At 41.1% G+C, this 12270-nt stretch overlaps 1 long non-coding RNA gene across 1 annotated transcript; it reads left to right on the top strand.

The window, feature by feature from the left end:
- The first annotated feature begins 230 nt into the window (after positions 1 to 230).
- Positions 231 to 11581, top strand: LOC110328721. The gene is made up of 3 exons (XR_002380874.1): positions 231 to 476; positions 10871 to 10942; positions 11329 to 11581. It is a non-coding gene; the product is annotated as an uncharacterized LOC110328721 (long non-coding RNA).
- The last annotated feature ends 689 nt before the right edge of the window (positions 11582 to 12270 follow it).

Genomic DNA, 12270 nt, shown 5'->3' with positions numbered 1-12270 from the left:
GTGAGGTAATTAATTTACAGGTCTGAGCAGCGCAGATTAAGCTTACTTGAAAATTCTTATATGGCAGGCGTGAGGTGCATCCCAACGAGCACTTGGCAAGGTGCAGGCGGTTGATATAACCCAGGATGTAAGTATCTATGAGTTCCATCCCACCTACACCTTGGACCACCCACATCAAGGTTTCCAGGCTGAGGGTAGAGCTTGTACAAAATGAAAATTTTTGTCCCCACTGAGTCAGAAACCAAGAGTGATGTTTAGCAGTGAGCCCTCCAGCCGACTATCATGCTCACCCAAACTGAGAGGCACACACCTACTCTACGCTCATTCTTCACGTTTCCTAGAGCATACTCCACTCGTCTCTACTAGTGGATTGTTTCTGAACATTGTCTGCACTGGGCTGCAGATGCTCATTACTTAAGTTCAAGGTTCTTACTGATGTCACTGGAAAATTTGTCTCTGCTCTGAGAAATCACAGGGTAAGTCTGGAAAGTCCAAGGACAGAGAGAATAGAAGGTTGATTTCTCTTCTTTTAGGTAGTTCTGAGAATGGGGGAAGGACAGTTAAATATCAACTTGTTAACTTACTACTTTTAAGTACATTTATTCTCATTTTCTCTCACTCTCATTGCCTGCTGTTACGTATAAAGATTTTTAGCTTCCTGGATAATCCTTTGATTCACGTAAGCTGTGTGCATGAAACATAAAAATTGTGGGTTTTCATCTTTAAAGCCTCTAATATTTAACTCAAGCTCCCCCTTGTTTATAAATTCTTGTATCTCTAGGCTTTGTAGTGTATGTTTAATAACTTTCAGTATTAATGGTCATTTATATACATTTCTTCAGTACACTTGTATTTTAATGATTCTGAGATGCACTTTTTCATATTTCACTCAGCAGAAATCAGGATTGTCATATTAATTCTTTGTGTATATGTTTGGTTTTGTATTTTTAGATTTATTTGTTTGCTTGTCTGTTTGTTTAATGTATGTGATTACACCGTAGCTGTCTTCAGACACAACAGAAGAGGGCATCAGATCCCATTACAGATGGTTGTGAGCCACCATGTGGTGTCTGAGAATTGAAGTCAGAACCTCTGGGAGAAAAGTCAGTGCTCTTAACCACTGAGCCATCTCTCCAGTTGCTGTCATATTTATTTTTACTAATTAACTCTAAGCAACTATTAAAGAGATCAAATAATCTGTATAAAGTTAACAAAGCAAATAGTAAATACACACATACACACACACACTCATGCTTAACAAAGTTGAGAGGCACACCTATTTTACGATCATTTTCCATGTTCTCTTAAGCAGACTTTACTCATCTTGTCTACTGGTAAACTACCTCCGGGCTCAATAGAGAAGACACACCTTCTTATTTCATATCAAATGGGGCACATAATTTCATGTGTGTCTTTGTATTTTCTCTTTACCCCTAAATTTATGACTCTATAAATTATATTTCTTCAGAAATTAATTTGTTCTAAATTATGTGCATAGGTAACGTCTCTTTGAACTAAAAAATGTTCATGTTAGAGGTTTTGAAAAACCACACACATACCCACAACCAGACAGAGGGACCACCTTTGATAATTCAGCTAGTTAAAATCAGCTTGTGGTGGGTGAAAGCAGCCACAAAAAACAGGTTCCTAACTCTTATAAACAATGTAATTCGTTATATGGGAAACTTTAGCAACAGATAGTTCAAGAAGATAATGAGATTAATTTTCTTGTTGCTACCTCAAAGTGTGGTATCCCCCAGTCTTATGCTCATGTATCTGAACACTCATTCCCAGTTGATGGTGCTATTTAAGGAGGTTCAGGAGGTGTGGCCTTGCTGGAGGAAGCGTGTCAACTGTATGTGGGCTTTGAGAGTTTAAAGGCTCCAACCACATCTAGCCAGCTCTCTCTGCATCCTGCTTGCCCCTTAAGACGCGAGCTCTCAGTGTCCTGCTCCTGCTGCCTCTGCCCTGCAATTACAAATGCAAACCCTCTCAAATCGTCACCAGACAAACTGAACCCTGTCTTCCAAAAGTTGCCTCACGCGTGGTGTTTTATCACAACAGAAAAGCAGCTAGCACACAAAGGTTCCACACTGGAAGACTCAAGTAGTCTTGTGCCATAGCCGAAGGCAGACCGCCCCCAGCAGAGATGCCAGAAGCTTATGAAGGAGCTGAAAAGTCCCCATCTCTTTGTGATTCCATGGCCATCTCACTGACAGAGCAAGGCATTCTTCCCCTGTTTGGGGTAAAGAAACTTACTCTGATGTCATTAGTAAAGAACTACTTCACCTGCCTTTTTGTCTGATGTCCGATGATGACGGTAAGCGACTATCAACTAGCATATGTATTAACTACACTGTTGTTATTTTAGAAAATATCCCTTGTGCTTATAAACAGGGGGAAAAGCAACCTATAAAGTAGCCTCAGGAGCTCTGGGAAGTGGTAAAGAAGGTCTCATTGTCCTAGCTGATGTCAACCTGATGTCTGTTGTCCCTGAAGGGCACCTGGTGGCACAGTGGTGAAGGTGCAAGATGGTGACATTGAAGGTCCTGAGCCTGGGTAATGCAGTACATGTATTTGTATCTCTGGTTTTAACCAAGTAATATATAAACAAACAAACAAACAAACAAATAAATAAATAAATAAACATTATAATTAAATATATATTATTTTATTATTTATATTAAATATATGAAATGTTTATAGAATATAGAGATAGCCATGCAATGTTTATTTACTTTAAACTAAGGATTAAAGGGCTTAAGGTCAAAAGAAATGTGAAATCTTATAAGCTGCAAAACTTACAAAGCTCTAATGTATGCTATTTTGATAAATTGAGGGATGTTGTTTGAGCATCTGGCTCCGGAAGTGGGCTTGCCCCTCCCCATTTCAGAGTTGAGGCTCGTCTCAAAGTGTTCTCTACAGCCCCTTGTCTGGCTGAACCCCTAACTTTGTGTGCGGGTGTGGGTGATAACAGCAAACATTCTCAGAATATAAACAGCTGGAAGGTGAGGCATTTTCAAGAGTTGTTACTATTGTTCATTCATGACATAATGCCGCCTCCAGTGGGAAAGAGAAGCCAGAAGTTCTGCCAGGAAAGCTCATCTTTAGAGAGGGCAGAGAGAACCTTCCTCAAAGGAAGCTCAAGATGACCGCTTCGGTTTCCCCAGTTGGTCGCTACTGGAAGCGACTGTCAGATCCGATGAGGTCATTTCTCTCTATTGCACATGTGTTGTTTTACTTGGAAGCGTCCCCCAAGAGGACACTCTGCCTGGGACTCTCTCCATCTAGAACTTCAGCTACTGCCTTAAGGGAGCTTCTCCCATGGTTCCTGATGGACATTTATTAGCCCCTGATCTGCTGATGCTAACATTCTGCTGTTATTTGTTCTGTTTCTTGGAAGGCTCACCAAAGAGACTTCAGTGACTGTTTCAATAAGGCTTCCCCAGTGGATTTCTGCTAGATATGGTGAACACAGTATTTGATGATGTTTTGTTACTTGTCTGTCTGTCAGCCTATCAACCTATCACTTGCTATTAATTCTTTTACTTTGCTTGCTGTGACTTGATAAACTCAGTCACTCAAAACCAGATGTATACTTCTCATAGATCATTCTCCAGACCATATAAAACATAAGCTAGGGCCAATTTGTTATTGGAAGAAAAACGTATTTATTTATTTATTTATTTATTTATTTATTTATTTATTTATTTATTTATTTATGAGACAGAGACATTTAGAGAGAAAGAGATAGAATACAGAGTCAGTGAGGATATGTGTATGCTCAGGAGTGTGGCTCTGTGACTGAAACAGACGTCAGGTGTCCCAATTTATCATTCATTCTTTGAAGACTGAGTCTCTCCCTAAAGCTGGCCTATTCTGTGAGCCAGCAATCTTCAATAATCCCTCTGTCTCCCCAATATCTTTGCAGTACCAGAGTTACTAGTACATGCATGAGCAACAATGCCTGTCTGTCTTTCGTCCTTCCTTCCTCCCTCCCTCCCTCTTTCTTTCTTTCTTTCTTTCTTTCTTTCTTTCTTTCTTTCTTTCTTTCTTTCTTTCTTTCTTCCTTCCTTCCTTCCTTCCTTTCTTTCTTTCTTTCTTTCTCTCTTTCTTTTATTAGATATTTTCTTTATTTACATTTCAAATGTTATCCCCTTTCCCAGTTTCCCCTCCAAAAATCCCCTATCCTCTCCCCCTCCCCCTGCTCACTAACCCACCCACTCTCACTTCCTGGCCCCTGCATTCCCCTACACTGGGTCATAGAGCCTTCACAGGATCAAGAGCCTCTCCTCCCATTGATGACTGACTAGACTTTAAATAAGCTTAATGTAGGCCAGGTGTAATGTGTTTATAATGTCCCCAGAAGTGGACAGTAATGTACAGAACTTCATTTTTGTTTATTCCTATACTCTCTGCCTCAGGCATAGCAATGTGCTCTCCCACAAGTTCACTCACATTGAGAAGCTATATCCGTGAACCATTTAACTTCCTGTATTATCTTTCCGCCATACCTTTTCCGTTTTTAGATATATTTAGATACAGAAATGTTCATGTCTGCTTTGATTCCTGCCCTATTTAGTACAGTCATATGCTTCAGAAGTCTATAGCCTCGGAACAGTAGACTATCTCACGCACCCAAGGGCTGTAGCAGACTGACCCATCTAGGTTTGCATGTGCATAATCTACACTGTTTATACAATGGCAAAAATCACCTAATAGCAGATTTCTTAGAGCCCTTGTCACTAAGCAAAACATGACTGTTTTACTACCCCTTTCACGAGGCAAGAAGAATTTCTAAGCTTTTGCCATAATTCACAAATTTCATTGTGCCATGATTCTCACAGAGAAAAAGAATTTCCATAGTTTTAAGTCAATAGGCCTGCTATCAATCATGAGGTTTCAGAGAAAAAGTACTGCACACATCAATGTTAGTATGAAGTATCTGATCTTGGAAACACTGAGATGGGACAGACCATTAGAATGAGAGAGGAGAACCGAGATTGTTACTCTCCTCGGTGTCTACTTCCATATTTCTCCTTAACACAGTGGTTTAGTTAGTACACAGCAGTATGTACATGCATTTAAATATCAAACTGTCTAGACTACCTGCACGAGGTACAGTCATAGATTCTTATAAACATGGATATTTGTATATTTGCCTTTCCTTCTTTGTGCCCCTGGAATATGGAGCCAGAGGCTGGAAATTCAGCACCTGAGTCGTGATGCAGCTTTGAAGATAGAGGTGACTTCTCAAGATGGCAGAACAGTCAGGTTGAAAGAAGGCCCGTTTCTGCTTGCCCCGTAAGACGTAACAGCACTGCTTACAATTCAGACTTCTTATAAGAGGTGTATAAACTGCTGTCTTGTTTTAACTATGGATATATACAACTCACCCTATCTTAAAGATAATGTCTATTGATTCTGTTTTCATATTACCTGATATCAGGTAGGAATTCCTATAAAATAGTCATAGGTATTATAGAAGCTAGAAAGAAACATCTCTTGTAGTAAGAAGTAATCCCCCCCCCCATTTGTGCATTCGTTTCCTTTGTGTCTGATTAGTAACTTTTAGACACTTGCAGGGTCTGTTCATAGCCTACCCTGGAAAAATAATGGATTAGGGAATGCTACAAAATTGATGGGCCTCTATAGTTCCTGCAAAATTAGTTAGCTGGATCCTTCTCCCTTCCTTTTGTATTTAATCTAAGTCTTTCAACAACATGTTTGGCTCTTCTTATTGTATGCAGATGTAGGACTCAGCACAAGTTTAATAAATAAATTTTACACATAAAGAACAGAACATATTTAAGTTTTTATCATCTGAAGCCTAAGAAGCATGGAGATAAAAGGCCATCTAGTGTGTGGAAGAGAGCCCCTGCGCTGTCCTGCTTGCTTCAGGCAGTTTTCTGTGGGAAGTGGGAAGCTGTTTGAACCGTCTTGGTGTATGTGTCATCTTTTCCCCACCTCTGCTGGCCAGAGGCTGGGGCGTGCGGCATCTGGTGGCTTGTATGGGGAACTCTGAAAAGAGCAGCTGAATCAAGAATCAAGAGCTACGGGTGAGTTCCATGGTAGAGAGTAGTAATCTAGCGCTAGGAGGAGGTTCCCGGTATAGGGACAGAGTTAGGTTCCCGGCACAGGGACAAAGTTAAGCTCCTGGGGTTACGAGCTGAGGTCTGGCTCCCAGTAGGGACGAAAAAACTAAAGTGAAGAGAGCAGGAGGAGATTGAAACAAAGCCATGGGATCCGCTGCTTCAAAAATGAAAGTAAGAGCGGCGTTGGTGCAGCTCCTCAAACGAAGCAGAGTGAAGTTAAAAACTGAGACTCTAGAAAAATTTTTGGGAACAGTGGCTAGAGAAGCGCCCTGGTTCCTAGAAGAGGACTATGTAACCCTCCAGCATTGGGAACGATTAGGTAGAAACTTGCAGACAGCAGATTCGGCTGCCCCTTTGCCGCCAGGTATGCTAGCAATTTGGAACTTAGTTAAATCTGGCCTCGCAGACAAAAGTGGGAAGCATGCTGCTGAGTTAGAAAAGGGGGTGGCAGCTTTAGAGGAAGTAAAAGAGGTTATGTCTCAACGTAGTGACCAGCAAAAAAGAAAAGAGGCTAAAGAACAACAGAGTGAGGAAGGAAGTTCGGGTGAATCATCTGACAGTGGAGATGAAGTGACTAGCATGATATCTAAGTTGAATTTTAGGAGAGGAAGGCCACCTGAAACCTTGGCATCTCCCTTCCCCTCACCTCCTCCCTATAAAGGGGAAAGAGGAAGTGAAGGAAAGCGCAGCCACCATGAATAAACTCTCAGCTGAAAACTGGAATCTTATTAGTAAATCAGAGAGTGGATTTGCTCCAAGGGCAGATAGATATTCTGGAGCAATTAGTCTTTGTGTCATGTGTAACCCATATGTCAGGAATTTGTGTAACCTCTGCGCAGTATCAGAATTTTTCTCGTGCAGCTAATTTGTCCCGCAAAATTGGATCAATGCTATTAGGAAATTGGAGTTGTGATTTCAATAACAAGATGAAAGAATTACGGGCATCCATTGTTGCAGTGAATAACACCCGTGTGGAGATTGCCACCATTCAGTAGTGGTTGGAGATGATCCAGGGGGCCTTCAACTTCCTCAAGGATTGGGGAAGAATGGCCTTCTGGGATTTTTGCTGTGTGCTGTATGTGTTGGTATGCTCTGATGGATGATACACATGCACAGATGGGTGCAGGCCGATAAACGGTTGTTGACTCAAGCTATGGCGGCTATAGAGTCAGGTAATTTGCCCCATGTTTGGCTCAGTATGCTGGATTGTTAATCTATGACAGGTAAGACTTTCACATGCGCATACCAACCTAAGGCAGGCTGGTGAAAGGAAGTTCACCACACCAATGACAGGTAAGGATGTAACATGAATGAGGGCAACCTAAGACAGATGCGATCCCGGAGTCAATTTAATTAAACAAAAAGGGGGAGATGTGGGAAGCAGGAAGCTGCTTGAACCCTGTCTTGGTGTACGTGTCGTCTTTTCCCCACCTCTGCTGGCTAGAGGCTGGGGCACGTGGCAGTTTTCATGTGTAAAGAATCCTTAAACTCAATGGCTTTTAAAGGCAAATACTTGTTACTCATTCACACACTGGTGGATTCTCTGGATTTCTGCTGACTTAGCTTTAAAATGCAGCTTGGTCCAGGTCCACACCACGTGTCTCTCATCCTTCCTATATCACACTACACTGAGCATACCTTTCTTATCATAAAGCCAGGAGTAAGTCTACATCCAGCCTGTGTTTGCATCACATCAATTATTACCTCACTGACTGAAGCAAATCCCACAGCTAAGCCTGAAGTCAAAAGGAAGAGAAGAATACCTTCATCCTATGGATAGTGTAGATACTCAGTATAGGAGAGTAAAGAACTGAACATAATTGTTTATCATGCTACAGTTCTCAATAAGACATCTATTAAACAAATTTGTAAATGTTACAAATTATAGCTGATATGTGTTGAAGCAACCCAAGTGGCCAGGCCAAACAAATGCCAGACAATACTGGGAATTCTCTAAAATTCAAAGGGCTGAAATGTGGAAGGACTGGGACATAGCCATGTTTGGATACCTGTTAACTGGTATTTGGCCAGAAAGTAGAGGGAACATTGAGAGACCAATGAGGGAGTGACAATGACAAAGCTACACTTCCATCCCAAGGGAATAGCCGAGCAATGACTCAGTGCAGATGAGTCTGGAATGGGGTCTTTTTAACCCTTCCTTATCAGAATTGATCATTACTGACATGGAGCAATCTCGATCTCTTCCTGATTAAGAGCACTGGCTGTTCTTTTAGAGGTCCAATTCCCTGCAGCCACGCAGTAGCTTACAACCGTGCGCAACTCCAGTTCTCCAGTTTGAAGGGATTGATGCCTTTTTTTTTTTGGCCTCAGTGGACCCTGGAAACACATCTGGTGCACAGACATACATGCAGACAAAGCATCCAAACACATAAGATTTTTTAAAGTTATTGTTACTAGTTGAGAAATATTTTTGCTGTAGAATCACACCTCTATTTTTTTTCATGAAACTCAAATTTGTTTCATTTGTGGAAATTTATTTTGACAAAATCCATCAGCATTGCTTTAAAATAGTGTAACAGTGAGCTGAACAGAAAACTAAGTCTTCCTGGGTGGTTCAGTAACATCCAGAGAATGACAAAGAAAAACACGAAGCCTAAGAATAACTATGATTCACATGGAGGAATTCTGAAGATGGAGAATACCATTTAAGTTTAAGGTTTTAAACTTAAACTCTCTTGGTTCTTTTGGGAAATACTTTCTCAACAAACAATATATCTTTTTTTTATAAAAATTAACATAGAAAAATAATTCTTTATGGCCCTTAATTGGCTGACCTGAGAAGGCCACTATCTACCAGCTGCCTGCCCTTGACAAGACACTTCATTCAGATGCCCACATTAGCAGAAGAGGTTTCATGTGAATAGTCTCAGGATGACATGCAGAGAATGTGAGTCCTAATTGAAAAAACTAAGAACCAATGGTGGCTGAGGTGAAACAGGAAATGAAGTGAGATGGAATCCAGTGAACCTGTGCTCAGAAATCCTAACGTGAGTATCACCAGAAGATGTCCAGAGCCATTTGGAATTTCAGTTCAGAAAAATAGCAATAAATAATGCTGAAGCTGCGAACAGAGGAGAGCCCTATAACCCTGCAGATGGGGAGGTAAATTAACTGAGCCAGGATGGAAGATTTTCTCAAAACTAGAAACAGATCTATCATAGGAGCCAACTATATCACTCTTGAGACTCCATTCCCAAAGGACCCCAGGCATGCATGTCACTGAGGTCCTTGCACATCTGTGTTTACTGTGGTACTCTTCACAATGCCAAAGTTATGAAATCAGCACAGCTATTCAACCACATAGAATAGATGAAGGAGATGTGTTATGTATTTATGAATTTTTTCTAGCTGTGATGAAGAATTAAGTTGGTCACCTGAAGGAAAGTGGATGCAATAGGAGAGGATCGTATTAAGTGATTTAAGCCAGATTCAGAAAGATGTTATGTTCTCTCATGCATGGTCCCTAGATTTAACATAGATGCATAAAATCATGTGAATGCATGTATGACATGAACGTAGAAGTAAAGATGTCTGAAAGAATGAAAGAGATACAGGAGGAGATGGAGCAAGAAAAAAGAAAAGGGGTAAGAACACTCAGTGGGAATACCCAGTGGGAACACACAGTGGGAACACACAGTGGGGACACACGGTGAGAACACACGGTGGGAACACACGGTGGAGACACATGGTGTGAACACAGGGTAGGAACACTCAGTGGGAATACCCAGTGGGAACACAGGGTGGGAACACACAGTGGGAACACACGGTGGGGACACAGGGTGGGGACACATGGTGGGAACACAGGGTGGGGACACACAGTGGGAACACATGGTGGGGACACAGGGTGGGGACACATGGTGGGAACACAGGGTGGGGACACGGTGGGAACACAGGGTGGGGTCACATAGTGGGAACACAGGGTGGAGACACACAATGTGAACACAGGGTGGGAATACACTGTGAGAACACAGGGTGGGGATATGCTCAACATAGAATATGTACTTATATTTAAACATTAGTATTTTAAGAAGTTCTTAATTCATCTCTTCCTGGCACTTGAAAGGACAGGTCTCCAGAAGGCAGTCGTGTGAATTCAGTCATCAGGTACATTTTGCCAAGAATTAAGTCACTCATCAGCTGACTCAAGGCTTCAGCACATGTCTAAGCTCAGAGATGCTACAGGTCCCTTCCATAACTTGTTCAAGACAGATCTAACACTGATGAACCCCATGCCAACGATCTGCTTCCCAACATAAAGCTAACTTGGAGTTTGGGAGACACACATATTGAAATCATTCTCCTCTTAAGCAAGAGTCCTGCATTATAGAACATTAACTCATCACGGCGATGCTCTTAGAATTACTCTCTAAACCCACCTTTTCCCCTAAAAGAATACACACATCATCTTTTCATATTCTCCTATCCTGACTAAGCAAAGAAATAACCATAATTTTTATTTTCATACATACTAAAATTATTTTTAGGTGGGTCGTTAATGATTAGTAAAAATCTTCTTTCCCCACAGATATTATCATTAACTTGGGCTCACGATAAGCGGCTATCACAGGCTCAGAAGTGGACTTTACCCATCTCAGACACAAAGCAATATTTGTACCAGAATAAAATGGAATATGACTCATATACAAATGAAGATCCTTGAAGCCAATAATGCACATCACAGAAAGCAGAAATAGAAAATGATGCTGGGCATTCTAGGTTGACCCTTTCTAGAATTAAGAGTGTATTTCTCTAAGGATTAGTCTTTGTGACTGGTGAGGTGACCACACTAACACCTGGTGTTGATAAGATGGCATAAAAACAGCCAGGTGAGGACGAACCCTGAGAACAACAGTGTCCTTTTTGATGTTCTATGAGATTACATGCTACCTCTTCCAAGAGGCCCTCCAAGAGTTTTCTAAATAGAATTAGCTTCATTCTCCCTTATAAATCTCTAAAATTGGATTGTGTACTATACTAACTCTGACCTTTCTGGTCAGATAATAATAAATGGTCATATAATAATAAAATGATGCCATTAACTAATTAATTAAGTAAGTAATTCTACTAGATTGTAAGTTTGGGGAACAAGGTATTTATTTAACAATAATGTATTATAAGTGACATTACAACATTTATACAATTTATACATAATCTCCACATACATTGTTGCTGTTCTTGTTTCCACCACACACTCTTCTCTCTATCATAAAAGCTCTGGGAAGTCGTGCTAGAGAGATGGCTCAGAAGTGAACAGCCCATGCTGCTCTTCCGGAAGACCTGAGCTGGGTTACCAGCACCTATGTTCTCCAGATCACAGTCTTCACTAACTCCAGCTCCACGGGATCTAACCCCCTCTTCCGGCCTCCATGGTACTTTTACTCATGTGCATGACATCCTCCCACACATACTTAATGAAAAATAAGAATTAAATCTTTAATAATAATAAAAAAAAGAGTCCCGGAAGAGATTCACATTCTTTTCAGCACTACTTATTATATTCTGCAGAATTTTTGGGGGGAGGGGGCTTAATTAAAATACCAATGTGAGGCAGAATCATAACACTTTCAAAATATTTATATTAAATAGTTATTTTTAATTTATGAATGTGTGTGTATCTTTCATGCGTATTTAGGTCTTTCATGTGTATTCTGCAGAGGACAGAAAATCCCATCGTGCTGGAGTTACCAGAGGTTGTGAAATGACCAACATGGTGCTAGGAACTAAACTGGTGTCCTCTGGAAGAGCAACAAATGCTCTTAATTCTGGAGGCATCTCTACAGCCTCCAAATACTCCCTTTGGAAGATTTGCTGGAGTCCCGGTCAGCACTGCGCAAGCTTTGTGTGTATGGTATGTTTGTTATAAGAAAAGCAAAGGCTTGAACCTGCCTTCCCAAAACACCGGCTTCCTGTGACCCCGCACACGGCCAGCTTTCCATAGCCTCGTTCTAATATTTTTCTATTAAAAAGGAAACTGAAGCCATCAACCTACACAGATTTCCTGTCATTAGCATCTTGGACGGTAAGGACACCTACCATGCAATGTGCAGTTTCCTCATCCACAGAGTGCTAAGGTCACCTGACCTCTGTGCAGAGACTCTGCCATTTTCAGGCAGAATTTTTTAAAGAACCACAACTGAGGAACAGTTCACCTCTA

The sequence above is a fragment of the Mus pahari genome, chromosome 10 (genome assembly GCF_900095145.1).
Source record: "Mus pahari chromosome 10, PAHARI_EIJ_v1.1, whole genome shotgun sequence".
In the NCBI taxonomy this organism is placed as follows: Eukaryota; Metazoa; Chordata; class Mammalia; order Rodentia; family Muridae; genus Mus; species Mus pahari.
This window is presented reverse-complemented; position numbering and strand designations above follow the sequence as displayed.